The 16,072-nt window shown below is 35.5% G+C and overlaps 1 long non-coding RNA gene across 1 annotated transcript; it reads right to left on the bottom strand.

Annotated features, from left to right (window-relative positions):
• Positions 1 to 9,782: 9,782 nt before the first annotated feature.
• On the bottom strand, positions 9,783 to 10,807 carry LOC121414769. Its single transcript, XR_005969909.1, has 3 exons — positions 10,798 to 10,807; positions 10,295 to 10,414; positions 9,783 to 9,822 (listed from the first exon to the last, which is right to left on the bottom strand). It is a non-coding gene; the product is annotated as an uncharacterized LOC121414769 (long non-coding RNA).
• Positions 10,808 to 16,072: the final 5,265 nt, after the last annotated feature.

The raw sequence follows: 16,072 nt of genomic DNA on the forward strand, positions 1-16,072 counted from the left end.
CCCCCACCGCCCCCCTTGGCTACGCGCCTGTTATGGGCAATAATGCATTTTGTAGTCTAAAACATGTAAAGCAGAGTTAGAGTATGAACCGATACGTTTAGCAACAATTTGAGTAAGCCAACACTGAACTTTAATTTAGATTCTAAGTATCATCATGCAAAATAATCACACCCATGCTGGCTGATTTTTTCCTTATGATTTGAAAGGAGACGCATTAAAAAGATCAACTAACAGAAAGAAGCGGAGGAAGAAGAGAACTATTATCTGAATGTCAAACCCTCCGAGATTGCATTTACCCTTTTATAATGGCAATGATGGGACTGAAAAGGATTTCACTATACAGACTCGTCCCTTTATTCTCTTTGTAAATTTTACTGAATTAGGATTAAATAGCCTGATCTGATAAAAGTCGTTTCATCTGTGAGGAAAAGACTCCGGGTCACTGGCGGATCCAGGGGGGGGGGGGCATAGCCAGCCCGTGCCCCTCCCCTCCCCCTCTTGAGAAGCAAAATTAAAATTTGTAATGTAAAATTGTCGTTGAAACAGAAGTGTGCCCCCACCCTTTGAAAGTGAAGACCTATTTTTGCTTGCTTGTCAAATTTGTGCCTCCACCTTTTGGAAATCCTGGATCCACCTCTGCTCCGGGGCCTATAATATTGTAATTATGTATTGAATTTAGGTAAATGTAAGGGAATTTTATCATCCAATACAAGTGGGAGAGGTCAATATTGGTGTAGAATCGTCCTAAAAGAAGATTGTTTCCCGTAAGTTTACCACAATTCACTTGCAAACACTATATGAACTACGGTTGATACCTTTTTAAGCAAAGGCGAATGCCTTTTCTTATAAAGTTATAAAGTAAAGTTATTAAGTAAAGCAATAAAAATCTACTCTGAGCAAGTTTCCTTAAAAGATGAAATCATCCTCAAGATGTGTTATTTTTTTTATTTTATTTTTTTTACAAAACAGAAACATAGCCTACATGATGGATGGTGGGGGGGGTGTCCGGTTTTTGTTAACCAGAAATTAACAATCACAATTTATAGGCAATCGTCCGATGTTCCTCGAAGGAATTAAGCGTTGTTAATGACTTTACCTTTCTTCTGTTCATGTATGTTTTTGGTTTCATACGAAACATCAAAATTTTATAGATTTGTTTGTGATATTTGTTATACCTGAAAGTGTGCAAACTAGTTATCATTAAGTAATTTATCACAAATATGAGCGAATCGTCATCTTCTTATCACCCTCTCCTCCTATCTACAAAGTCAACTGGTAATAATTTGTCAATGTTAGTAAAAAAAAATCAAATCCATCATTGTTTTGAAAAGCAAGACTTTACAGACCAGTAAGTCAGCCTATAGCTTTCTTAATTATGCTAATTTTATTATTGTCATTGTTCGCCAGTTACCCTTAGAAACATGTTTTGCCTTAATACATCAGCTTTTATAATGTAAGAAGCTTCTCAAAAGTCAATATAGTTAAAAGTCGTGAGGGTGGCTTAGGGGAGGGGTCTCAAAGGATTGAAGGGGTATCATAATATATTCGATCACCTCACTGTTCTTTCCCGTCTACTTTTTCTCTTCTACTACTTAAAATATCTTTAATAGGGGCGGCCACTCCTAGAACCAATGAGGTCAATACATATGGGGCGGCCGCCCTATTCCTCTGTGGAGCTTCTCCTGCGTGAACTTTATGCTAATCAATGGATCCAGTAATCTTTATCAAAATTTACATCATTTTGTGTCGTAAATTTACTAAATATATTTTTTCACATCAAAGTTGAAAGGATAAGAGAAATAATGAAAGAATGTTACCTTAGAAAGTAACATACAAAAAAACAAACTTGTCGTGTGGGACTAGTAGTAGTAGTAGCCGGCTACCCACTGCATTTCAAATGCCCTGCCATGATCAAGGTAGAGCTCACTCATTCAATGAACAAGGTTATAATATAACCTTGTTCTCAGTTATATCTCCATGTGTGACAAAATAAGGGTGGCAATGTTTGGCTTATTTTCTCTTTTTGGGGGGGCAAATGCTTGATTTTTTTACACTGACAGTTTCCATTACTAACGGCATTAGACCTGTTAATTCATATTGCTTGGCTCTTATTCAAATTTGATTCTTTATATCATTTTTTCTTAATTAAAAATAGAGATCAAAAAATGAAAATTTTCTTGCCATATTACTTTCCACCAATAGAGGGCGTACACAAAAATATGCCCAAAATTCATGTTTTTGAGCGCCCTGGTGAATACAAAAATTATTCCCACATTACTAATGATAAATAAATTGAAACTGTATGGAAATTAGTAATTTTGGTCACAAAAGTGATATTTGAATGATTTTTTAGAGTGTGTGCTCTATACAGCATTGGCATACCATAGTCCTACAGGTAGATTCTCCACAGGCCAGATGGTAGCAGTGAACAAGTGGTAGAGCTTATTCAGCAAAAACGAGATCTTTGACATCCTTCGAGGTCACATAATTATGTACACTAAATTCATCTCTAAAAAAAAAAACTATCAAAATGGCAAAAATGAATGAAACTGCCTTTGAGAATGGTCCATTTTCGAAAAAAAGAGAAACAGTCTCTCATTCAATTCTTTCTTATGCAAATAACAATGCATTTATCGTGTGCCCGAAGGCGCCATCCATGTCCAAGTACACACTTACGTAACATTCACATGCACGCCAATGCAATCTTCCACGTGAGCAATTGATTCACGTTATAATAAGGCATCATTCTTTCATCATGCTCAGCAACTCAAACTTCATATTTCATCGTGCAACCATGCTTAAAAAGCCAGTATAGCTAATTGATATCAAGATAAGAAAGAATTCTACTCACATCATTCGGCTGTATCACAAAATTACACAAAATCAAAGACACCCCTTTTGGCAAAAACGTTCTCATAGCGTGCGTAGAGATCTACTGCATTATTAGAACATATTATTATTTACGCCCCCAAGCGAGCGAATTAAAAATCCCATCTTATCGTCGCTTCTGACGACACATCTGATTTTAAAATCCCTTGCAACTGATGGAAGAATTTATATAAAATTCCAATTCCTCTACACGATTCATTTTATACGGAAATTAACAGGAATTCAACCTGTTGGAAAGAATACGGTGTTCACAATCTGGAAAGCGTTCCATGAAGGACCTTTCGGACGTTTTATCCGACAAATCCCATTTTATCCGACAGTTACCATAGTAACATTGCTTCTCAGCCAGTTTTCAGATCGGACACCCTGTCGGACAAAAATGTTGATGAAACGGTCCCTTGTTCACAATGTGTTCACCATGATTCAAATGGTGGAGCGTTGTGGCCCAGTGGATTAGTCTCCGGACATTGAAACAGAGGGTCGTGGGGTCAAATCCCAGCCATGGCGTAGTTTCCTTCAGCAAGTAATTCATCCACATTGTGCTTTACTCAACCCAGGTGAGGTGAATGGGTACCTCGCAGGAATTTATTCCTTGAAATGCGTGTGCGCTGTAATTACGGCTGCCAAGCTACAGCTGGGGTAATAATATCCAAGTCCTTTGGATGTGCATAGAGACATTATTCAGAATGTGATATGCGCTATACAAGAAATGTAAATTATTATTATTATTATCATCGTTATTATTATTATTATTATCATCATTATTATTATTATAATGGACTGTATTTATGCACAATTCCTGGCATTATGATACACACTGTTAAAAATGCTCAAATGAATATGATTGAATCCACACGGTAAACATACTGTAGTACACAGTGTGGCATAACTTTTTTCTCTGTCTAGCCAAGAAGTTTCCTTTCGTACTACAATGTTTTGTTCAACCTTGAGAAGAAAGAATTTGACTCACTGATCGACTTACGGTATACAGATATCTCCTCTGGTGCCGCGATATCAAACGTCTTTCAGATGACTGAGATTAGTAACCCACTTCCTTCAAGAACAATGTCATGTTGTCAAGAGAGACATGATTATTGATGAGTACCCCGAAAGAGTTATACAGTGCGTATAAAAAAGATTGAAAAGTTTTGAAAAGTCTATAAAAAACTTGATTCCAATTATTATATCTATAATTTGATGTTAATAGATGCAATTAAAAAATATTTTGTTCATGCTTGAGCGAACATGGGACGTTTTTGTCTGGGGTTCAAAAAGAGGCTTGCGCCAAAATGGCAGTAATGAGAAATTTGATGATTAGACTTTTGGCCAATCAGCAGATTTCCTCTTAATCTTTTCATTATCTTTGCCATAATTTTCTAATTGTGCTGTCAAATTTCATTTACAAATTTATTTATTTACCTGATTTTGTTTTTCATTTAAACTTCTTTTACCTTTGAAGTTTCCTTCATAAATAAGAAAACTTTTTGTCAACCCAAGTAAGAAGATTTGCATTATTGATTGGGAATATTTGCAGTGGCGTACCTGGAATTTTCCACAGGGGGGGGGCAAAACCGGTCGAAAAATTTGACAAGCAAAAAAAAAAAAAACAAAAAAAACTTCAAGCTCGTCTGGGGGGGGGGGGGGGCAGGGATATGTATTTTGTATGGGTTATGACTCGTCAGGGGGGGGGGACTGCTCTCTCTGCCCCCCCCCCGTAGGTACGCTAGTGAATATTTGTAATTATTCACATCCTTTTATTATGTGAAACAAATTATGTTATGGTACTTTTAAAAGACATGAATCCTATTTTCAAGGGTTATTGAATCCTTCAAGTTTAATTATGTGCTTGGCATGACAAACAGGAAAGGATTCATGTCTTTCAATGGCAGTGGTGTAGCCTATTGATTTTGAAGGAGCAGGAAAAGGCAGATCGGGTAAAATGTCTCAAAAAGTTGTGAAGCGAGCAAGCAAAACATTTCCACTTTTTTAATTAAATATCAAATTTTGTGATTTTGACATAATATTCAGAAAATTATATCGTATTTCACTTTCTATGTGTTTTTTGTGATTTCCTTTTCACTTTTTTTCTTGGTCATGATTTTTTTTTTGGGGGGGTGGGGGGTGGGTACCCCAATCCCCCACCCATTAGTATGCAACTGTTCAAAGGCACCATAACCTTTGTAGCGCACAATGAAAGGATTTGAAAAAAGATTGACGCTCTCCCATACTTCGGTTGAAAAAAATAATGTTTTTGCTTAGAGAAGGAATATTCAAAGCTGAAAGAGAACATATTAAAAACGAACAACAACAGAACTATTCAAGCAAATTAGTAGATTTGGAAACGAATTTTGACCGCATAATTCGAAAATTATGGCAAAGATAATGAAAATGTTGAGAGGAAGTCTGCTGATTAGCAAGAAGTCCGACCATCATATTTATCATTTTATGCCATTTTGGCGCAAGCCTCCTTTTTAACTCCAGATAAAAATATTCCGTGTTCGCTCAAGCTTGAACAAAACTAAATTATTTTGATGGCATTTGGAGGATAAGACCTCAGAGCACCTATTGACATCAAAATATGGAGATCATAATTTCAAACAAAAATTTTATAGACTTTTCAAATCTGTCCCGTTTTTTTTGATACGCTCTGTATACAATCGTGATCGAAATCAAACAAAATAAATGCTCCTCCTTCGAAATGGAACACGAATACATATTAAAGTGTGCATTGCTTCCGGCTGTTTGTATTTTGATATCTAATGATTAATGATATTGAGAAATGGATGTGACATTTCTCTGAAAAGAGAATGTAAAGCAAAAATATCTAGAATGAGAAAATAATACACATTAGTATAGCGATTTCAACATAAATGTATTCAATATTCGAATATGTTATTCCGAATTCCAATTTCCAAACCGAACGGATTCAGTTATTTATCCGAGTTAAATTGTTGCCTCCTTCGCTAACATGGCTGAACGGCTCTGAAATATCAACAAGAACGTGAAAGCAATTATGAACAAAATTTCTCTTCATCTGTTATTCGAACGTATTAAATCTTCATGCTTCTCTAATGGCTTAGTTATGCTTTTATTTGTATAATTTTACAGGGCACTACCTTAGAAATCAAAACAAAATAAACGTTCCATCTTCGTAATGAAAACATGAATAAATGATAAGTGTGCATTGCTTCCGGCTGTTTGTATTTTGATATCTGATGATTACCGATATCGTGAAATAGATGTGACATTTCTCAGAAAGGAGAATAAAAGCAAAAATAATTAGAATAAGAAAATAATATACTTAAGTATAGCGATTTCAACATAAATATATTCAATATTCGAATGTTATTCCGAATTCCAATTTCCAAACCGAACTGATTCTATCTTTAAATAAATATTTAGTTATTTATCAGAGTTATTTTTTATTGCCTCCTTCGCTAACATGGCTAACGGCTCTAAAATATCAACAAGAACGTGAGAACAACTATGAACAAAATTTCTCTTCATCTATTATTCGAACACATTAAATCTATATGCTTTATCTTTTTCATGTAATCAATGAATGTATGAATTCACTATACTTGCAGGGTGGCGTCCGGCCATTGGATTTACACAGAACTTTAGTGTACTAGCGTTGCCAACCTTTTGATGGTGGATCGACCCTACTGAACAGTTACACCAACGAAACCGACTCCAAACCAACGGATTACAAGCCATTCGAAATAACATACTAGTTCTGATCGCTTTGAAGTTGATTTCGGTGGTGTGACAATATATAATCTGTTTAGTTCTTTCCTTACTTTGAGAATGTATTTAAAAAATGGGGAGATTAATCAATTTCGTGTAAAGTCATGAGTTCCGAGAGACGATGATGAGAATTTTTTATACAAAAAAATAATCGTCATATGAAGCTGGTGCCATTTTTTCCATTAGCGGGTGTGTTCACAAAGATTTAAGTATGACTTAGAGTCGCACTTAAATGTCTAGTTGCGCGCAGTATAAAAGGCATGACAGCATTGGTCAGATCATGCCAAGAGGACGCGCACTACTGCGTATTGATCAATAAAAATCTCCCAACAAAATCGAAGGTTTCAACCCGCGCCCCGATACTCACCTGCCCAATTTTTTCGTGTGTAAACAGAAAGCCGTGTCGAACTCTCTTGACCTAGGTCCCCCGAAGCTACCGCCATTTTGTTTAATCCATTAGAAGCTAAAATAAGCCCCCATTAATATTAATTTCGTACGATGCTCCCTCGTCAACTGTGGTTTTGTACGTGTATTAGACAATACGCACATCAGCGCAATGACAAAGGTCAACTTGGAAAATTCATTAATGTATTCATTTTGTTACGCGCTCGTGACGCGAAGGATTCAGCGAATCAAGCAAGCGCAAATCTGAGACGATACGTTGCGCTTTATAAAGTATCGATATCACAAGCGATATCACTTAAAAACAAAACAATGTTTTTATTGCGTCTTATAGGCCTATGCTAATTCTAAAAGGGAAGATGAAAAGAGTAGATCAAGTCGCGATTAGGTAAAAAGGTGGGGGGTGGGGGCAAATCATGGTTATTACAATGATTGTATTCATTATCACTGGTTGAGTATGAATACTGAAAAAAAAATAACTTTTACCACTAAAAGAGCCATTTCTTGTTACAATTTTCGAGAAGTGAAAAAAAAAATCTTCATGGATCCCCGTGCCTGCTTTCTTCTGGCGTCCGTTTCATAATGAATTACACTGAGCTATTGTGATAACCGTGGGAACCTTGATTATGATTGGTATTCGTAGTTACCATACTTGTAACTCATGATGAAACGGGCCCCAGTTTATCATGTTCAATATGTTTCCTGTCTCCTTTATTCTCCAGCATTTCTTACTCTGTTTTTTTTTTCATTTAATCATTTTAACATGTTGTTTTGTGCCGCCTTTCTCCTACATATGAAGAGCTCACTTTTAAAAGGGTTAGGTCCATTTTAATCAAATTTGATTTTTATGTCTTAATGATTTTTAGTAGCTCTATAAGATGATACCGTGTAGAAAATTTGAAATTCCATTAAAAAAAGTGAACTAAAAAAAAGAAAATTCACTTTTTTTTTCAAAAGGGGTTAGGTTCATACATAATTTTTCTGGAAAATTATATCTTTAAAAAATATGAAGATAAGTAGATTTCTTTTATAACCAATTTTAAATTTCTAATGGTAGGATATCATGAAAATTCATTTTCGCATAAGAATATTGCAATATAGGAGAATAAAAAAAAATTTTCTTGGAGTGGCCCTCGCCCCTTTTGCAACTTAACTTTTCATATATTTCCTTATTTTCCCACTTGTTATCTGTCTCCTGGTTTCCAAAAATCTTGTCTTATTTCTCTTCCCCCCTTTTGTGCCTACTTTCAACATCAGCTCTCTCACCACCCCTCTAAATTATCTCTTCATAATTATGTGCCCCTCCATTTTTTTCTCATCTCTTTTCGACCCACTTCTCATCACTCTTTCCCTCTCTGGATCTCATTTTGAATTTTGCCAGTTCCAAATCCCTTTCATTTTAGCTCTGTACAAATGCTATATGAACACAAATGAAAGACATGAAGGAATTCTCTGGTTAGTGGTGAATTTATTAATTATCCAGAAAAAAAATCACATTATCAGAGGATTAAGCTTTACCTTTTTCTTAAGCGTATGTTAATACTTTGAACCAAAAGAAATTTGTTTTTGTATGCTGGGGGGGGGGGGGGGCACAATTCCCCCTACTTTTTGAAGCACTGAAAAGTGCGTTTTTTATGCAAGAAAATGCCCCCTCACGAACGTGTACTGTGTCCCTTTCACCTGATGAGAACCTGTTTTAGGTAATACCAATTAGTGCTCTTCCTTATATGGTATTTTTTACCCCAAAATGCCCCCCCCCCAAACGTGTTCTGTGCCCTTCCATCTGAGGTCCCGTTTCACGTGTTACAAAGTGCCCCCTCGCCTTCATGAAAGTGCCCTTTCTTGAATCACTGCCCCCTTTTACCAAAGAAAAGTGCTCCTAAAGAACTTGTTCTGTGCCCCTTTCACCTGAGAAGGATCTGTTTTATGGTCACCATGACAAGTGCCCTTTGAAACAAGAAAACAATATTTTCATTTCTATAATATACTTCTGAAGGAAATCCTTTGTGCATTAAGTTTAATAATTCATGTGAGTGGAGTATATAAGCAGTTTCGTACAGATGGAGGGGAGAGGGGCTTGAAGGACTCTTGCCCATAGGCGGCGGAAGCGAGGGGATAGGGGGACCTGTCCCCCTAAATTTGAGGTGGGGGACAGTCCCCCCTAAATTTTTTGTTGAGAATCTTTTTTTTTTGCTCATCAATTTTTTTCCTGCGTCCCCCCTAAATTCAGGTAGACCCCCCCTTAATATTGTTGTGGCCCCCCCCTAAAATTGTGGTTGACAACCTTTTTTTTTTGCTGGAAATTTTTGTGGTCTCTTAAGATTTAGGTGGATAAATTCAGGTGGACCCCCTAAAATTTTTTGCCTTCCGCCGCCAATGCTCTGCCCCCCCCCCCAAGAAAAAAAAATCACGACTAAGAAAAAAAAAGAAAAAGGAAAGCAAAGGGTGAAATATATCATTTTGAATATTTTGTCAAAATCTATAACAAAATTGGATATTTGTTTTTAAAATGTCAAAATTTTGCTCGCTCGCAACTTTTTAAAAAATTTCACACAAAACAGCATTTTCCCTGTGCCCCCCCACTTTCAACTTCAATCCACCGCTCCTATTTGTATGTTTATAGCTTCTCTTTTTGCAACCAGTTTTAATAAAAATCAATAAAAAATTTCATACGTCATGAATTTGGACTTGGAAAAAAACCTTTTCCATCTTCATCACGTGGTTCCCAAGTCTTCAATGTTGACTTGTTGGATTTCTTGAATGAAAACATCTGTTACACCAGTCCTGCAGATTGAAAAAATAGAGAAAGAAAATCAATTAAATTGTCATGATTTATAACACATATAATGTTTTAAGAAAAGTGAGACTATGCATATATATGTTTCTTCAACACATAACATAGGAAATCTTACTTCTACTAATTATAAACTTGTACTTCTATAAAGCATATCACTTAAACATGTTCTCCACAGTTTACATACCACTCTCCATTCTAACTACATGTATACTTTGAAAAAATGTCAGAGATTTCTTGTAAATATCAATATATAAATTAACATATGTAAATTATATGAATTGTAAGAATTAAAGTTGATATGTTTTGTTGCACAGAATATTTTGATCTGTAATTAAAAACGACACTAACTATAATCTAAAAACAAAATTGAAATGGGTTTTTCAAAGGCAGGTCTATTTGTTGCTAAAAAAATGTGAACAACCTCCATTATCAAAAATAATCACTAACTAACTCACTCACTCCTATAACTGCTGTAGTTTGTATTTCTCTTTGTGGTCCAGTCACTGTTCTATTAGGCCTACTTCACCAATTATTTATCATCATCAATCACCTCCATGGAAATTGTCAAACTGCATCATCCTATTAGACAAAATGTAAACAAAAAAATCATAAATCTACAAATATGAATATCACACTAAAGAATCAATAAAATGAATTTTATAAAATGTAACTCATGAAAAATAAATATTGCTCTGTTCATAAACAAATAGGAAATAAAAAGGCAATTTAAATACTGGTAGTAGATCAAGGACATGACCTTGTTTTATAAATTTGCCCAAGGTACATAACTTTTGACATTGGTTCTACTTTAGACTGGAGAGCCTGTATATTTAAGAAGTGTATATTCAGTACAGATCCTACCTCTTTGTGACTCATGTTATTTTTATCTAATGTAAACATGGTTAACATTCAATGCATGTAATGTATCTGTAATTTTGAATGGGTTAGTTTAACTTTTATACCTGGATGAGAATCTGCGAAATGATGCATGCACTTATAATCATCATCTCGAACCATATAGGTAGGACCTCTATACTGTTTTTCTTGTCCTTCAAACTCAACCTGTTTTTCTTGTTCTTCAAACTCAACCTGTTTGTGAAAGAAAGAGTACAATAATGAGTGATATTTTTCATGGCCGTATGTATAGGGGAGGGATTTGGGTAAGAGCTGAAATGTGAAAACCTTCATCAAAAAAGAATTGCATGACATCCTTCAATTTTATTTTAGAAAATGCACAAAACGGCCATAGGTAATATTGGTTACTTCTGGCCTTTTCTGAATTTTAGGTTTCTCTAAATTTTTTTCACATGTCAGCCCCCCCCCCCAATAAAAAGAAACATCTGCATCTTTTTATTTCCGAATCTTATTTCATTTGACTTTAACATAATTTCATCTCATGCACTAGGTCTAGATCTATTTGTAAGAAAGTATAGATCTAGTCCAAGACTCAGAGCTGTGCAACAGCATTCGCGTATCTAAATTACTCGTAGGTCTAGATCTAGATAGTAACGATGGACTCTCGATCTATCTAGACCTACAAAGTAAAGCTTTGGACTTTTGGTTCTAAACCGAGATCTAGGCCTATATGGATTTGATGTCTGACTCTGACTTTTATTCCAGGCTAAAAGTTTAAACTTCATTGCCATTATTGACCAAGATTAGATCTAGTCCTTGGTCCACTGACACTGACAGGCATAGGCCTACTCGTACACGTAAATGGAGTCGTTTAGGCCCAGACCTAGATCTAGGCCTAAATTACAGACCTAGATCATAAGCCCTGGCCAGGGGGTAAGTGTCGCGGGTTGGGAAAGTATAACTTAGATGACTAGATTTGAATTAGGTTGGCCTAGAATTAGAAAGCATCGATGAATAAAAGTAAAGTAAGTACCGTAACGGCATAAGTCTAAAATAATAAGCAACACAAGATCCTCTCTTAACCAAGTTAGAAATTAGATCTAACGTTAGGCCTATCTATTGATAATAAGACAAACATGCAGAGCTGCAGCATATTATTTCTTAGACAGGAATAACCGTCGTTTCTGGGGATTTATTCAACAATTTTTGACATTTTACTAGGTTCAGCGGAACAACCAAATAGAGAGACTGAAGCTTTTGGTCTAGTTATTTCTAAAAAAGAGTCTAACTATATTTATAAATAACAATAAGTTAAAATGGGTGGGGGCTTAATGCAGAAGCCTGAAGTTATGCAAAATAAATTTGATATCTGAAACTGAAAGTGAGGATTGACACAATGACAGGCAATATATTTTCATCCACACTCCACTTCACAGTTTATTCCTGACTGGGTCTCGATCTACTGAAGATAGATGCAGATCTCCATCTCTCTCTAGATCTAACGTTACAGTGTACAAAAAGAAGCTTCATTCTTCTTGTTTTAATTAATCAATCGTGGTTGGTCCTTGTTAATTGGAGGTGAACCAAACCGGCCCGAATTTCTCTCGATGCCCAATCGGCTAGGAGCCCGTACAAAATACATGTGGTTAACACAGCGGCATAACCGCAACACTGCAAGCAACGTACAGGCTGCACTGGGCGACGATGACAATCTAACTTCAATTTCAAAGACTAAATTCTGCTTTCCTTTAACAGAAGAATGATAGAAAACTCTCTAATTTTGTAGAGAAATAACCTATGATCACAAAATACAGTGTGAAATTTGTAAATAGTCCACTGAATTCATGTGGTTATATCAGTTTATACGTACTCACCGGAGTGTTCGTAGGTCCTTTTTTGTGTGGAAAGAAAAGTTTCAGAATGAATAAATTAGATGACGTAATGAGGTCAAATGAATAATTAATTCTGTAACACGATACCACTAGTATCGATGACAAAGAATCGGGGAAATTGCGTATTAATGACGCTCTTAGCCAATTAAAGGGTGGATTATGAATATATTTACGCTCATGAATGTCAATGGGGGCTTATTTTTGTCTTCAAATGATCGCGGTAGGCGGAGCCTAATCTGATTTGTTTTGTGTTGAACGCGCGCGCAGCTTTCGGTCTAGTTATATAAGGTCTTTGCCTAGGTCACTGCGCGCGCTTTCACTTTTGGCATTGTTGTTGTTCGCACGGACAAGATTCGATTCCGGCGGTGAATTTCCCGCGTTTAATTTGCGTGTTGAACTCGCCTTTTCATATGTACGTATGAACGCGATCTCGGATCCCTTCTTCGCAGTGTTCAACCTGGCTCGCGGATTCAACACGCGAGCCGAGTCAATGTGTAAACACGGTATTGATCAATAAGATTGCGCGTTGCATATCATGTACGCGTCGACATTTAAGTGCGACCTAAGTCATACTTAAATCTTTGTGAAACACCCCCAGATTCGATTTCACTTAAACGGAATACACCCTATAAAAACCCAGTAGACGATTCGAATAGGGTTTAGGTTGATCTTGTCAGGAGATGGATGAAGATAAAAAATGATTAATTATTTAGAAAACATTCCCCTATTTCTACCAATTACATTACTATCTCACTCGGCATTGATGCATCAGGACTTGTGATTCACCGAAGTAATTATCTTGTCAGAAGTAGGGTGACCATACGACAGAGGTTGTCTTTTATCGACAATGTACCTCAATCTCCGAAATTGAAATTAAACATTTACATGACAATAGTATATATATTCGTTTCGTTTTCCATTGCTTAAAGTGTCGGTCTTTTCATCAATCTTCAACAATGCCCACAAAAGCTCATTTCAAATGCATTAGATTTATTTATATTTCTTGATACAATATGCTGCCATATCTATCAACCCAGCAACTATACTATCATCTATTCATCTACAGTTTCCTCCTCCAGTTGTAAGCCTCAACAACATATTAAGTGGAAACATGAAACTTACTTTAGACAAGACCTAATATGTGTGACTAAACTTGACATTATAATCATGCAAAGAATCCTTGAGTGTCTATGTTTTTGAAAATGCCTCATGTTTCATAATTATAAGGATACGGCTTAAATCGACACTCGACTAAAACTCAGATAAAGCTACATCATGGTCCTGCTTTCCAAGTTTTGTTACAATAACAAATGCACAGATTCTGTAACAAAAAATGTAATATCCTCAATTTGAAAGATTTCAGTAGCTTTGAACCGATATTGCAAATTTATTATCGTAGCAAGTTTTATCACCAAATAATGCTGTCTATCCAATTAGCTCCTCCCATCACCACGACTGATCAACCAACGGAAATATTATTAACAGTTCATGCTTTTGCCTCTATTGGACTCGTTCTATTACATTTGTAGCTTAAGCACTAAACGGTTAGATTCACATTGTACTAACTTTTTTAAAATTCTAATGTGACTATATTCTTGAAAATTTTCTGTGCCAATTAACTGAACTTGATATCCAAAGTGTGTGAATACCAATGATTCTGTGTAAATCCCAAGGCTGGGAGTGAGGTCTGATCCACTTGACACATATTCAATTTCTTGAAATGTTATGTATGTTCGATTTTTTTTTTGTATTTGTATCCAAGTTATTATTGTCGTTCATTTGGTAATTTCGTATGTTTAAATCACCGCGCAGATGGCGACCAAAATCTGAAATCGATATCATTCTTTAAAAAAAATGTCTTTTGGAATATTAAAGAGATAGACATGTCATGAATATATTACCAAAAATGTTGTTTTAACGGTCACTAGAATATAAGAGCTGTAGCGGACCCCTCGGTAAACAGTCTTTCGAATGAAGAAAGCTACCGAGACGATAATGTGGAAAACGAATAAATGAATAAATAAAAAATAAATAAAAGAATTAATAAGTAAATAGAAAAAATGATAAAAAATGAATAAATGAATGAATAAATAAATAAATGAAATGATAAATATATATATATAGATAAAATAAAAGATTACGGATTGTGGTTTGGAACGCAGAATAAAACGAAATGAAACAAAAAACATAATGCATATATACAGTGCGTATCAAAAAAAAGTTTACACTTAGAAAAAATCCTGTAAAATTATATATTTGTAATATCCTGATGATTTTTCCACATTTTAGCATTGGTACAGATCCATTTAAGCAAATGACGATATAACTGTCGAAAAATATTTCCCGCTTGAGTGGGCACCTCTTAGTACTTTTGAAAAGTTGGTGAAAAATGATTTGCGCAGAACTTTGAAATAGTTATGCGAATAAAAGTAGACCTTAATCATGAAGAACACGTGGAATTTAGCTAGTAAAATTGATTTGAAGATATCTTTTACCTTTTTAAACTTGTTACCTTGCCAAAAACACTTCGAAGAGTGCATTGCGCCCCACCCCACTCCCCCACACACCGAGTCCATCGTGACGATATTTGCTTTACACTGAGCTGTGATTTACATGAAATGGCTTAGGCTTGATTTTCATATTGTTAATCATTGCCAGGCTTGGGAAAAGTGTGGAGAAACAAGTATTAAATGAAAAATGAAATGTAAAGCCACTTTAAATGATAAAAACTTAGTGAAAAGTGCTGGAGATGGCTGATATAAACTTTTGTTCAGATTCAGTTATGTCCTCAGATCCAGCTGGCACAAACAGGGTAAAGGTTGTGCTTACTTAGTGTTAAAATGTCAAATTTGGGCGGCAAAATTGTTACAAAATGCTTGAATGTATCTGTTTTATTTCAATTGGCTAAAAGTGCTAGGGAAATTTATGAGAAATGCTTCGCAGGGTAAGTTTGATTTCGCCCTTTCCCCTTGACACCGCGTGAAAACAAGCATTTCTGCGCAAACAGATTTCTGCGAGCTTTACAAAAATGGACAGTGCTCACTCAAGTGTAACATTCTGTCAAAACTTTTACTTTCATTTGATAGATGAGACCCAAACCCATAATTATATGTGAAAAAATTACCCACATGTTGCATATTTTTGAATTCCCAGGGCTTTTTCAAAGTGTAAACTTTTTTTTGATACGCACTGTATAGTAAAGTCTTCACTAGATGCCAGTCCCATTACAGGGAACGTGGTAACCTTTGTGAAGCTACCGATGAAAAAGGGGGCCCAAATTTCAATCAAAATACCATGGCTCCACGGAACAAACATTTTGTGTAAAAGCTACCAATATTGACGACAGATGCATCATACAGTAAATGGTACTAATGCGGTAATGATAATAATAATAATCAGTAATAACTTTAATAATAATAGTAATAATAACAATAATAATAATAACAACAACAACAATAATAATAATAATAAAATTATTGGTTTTCTTTAT

This window comes from Lytechinus variegatus, chromosome 5 (genome assembly GCF_018143015.1).
Source record: "Lytechinus variegatus isolate NC3 chromosome 5, Lvar_3.0, whole genome shotgun sequence".
NCBI lineage: Eukaryota > Metazoa > Echinodermata > Echinoidea > Temnopleuroida > Toxopneustidae > Lytechinus > Lytechinus variegatus.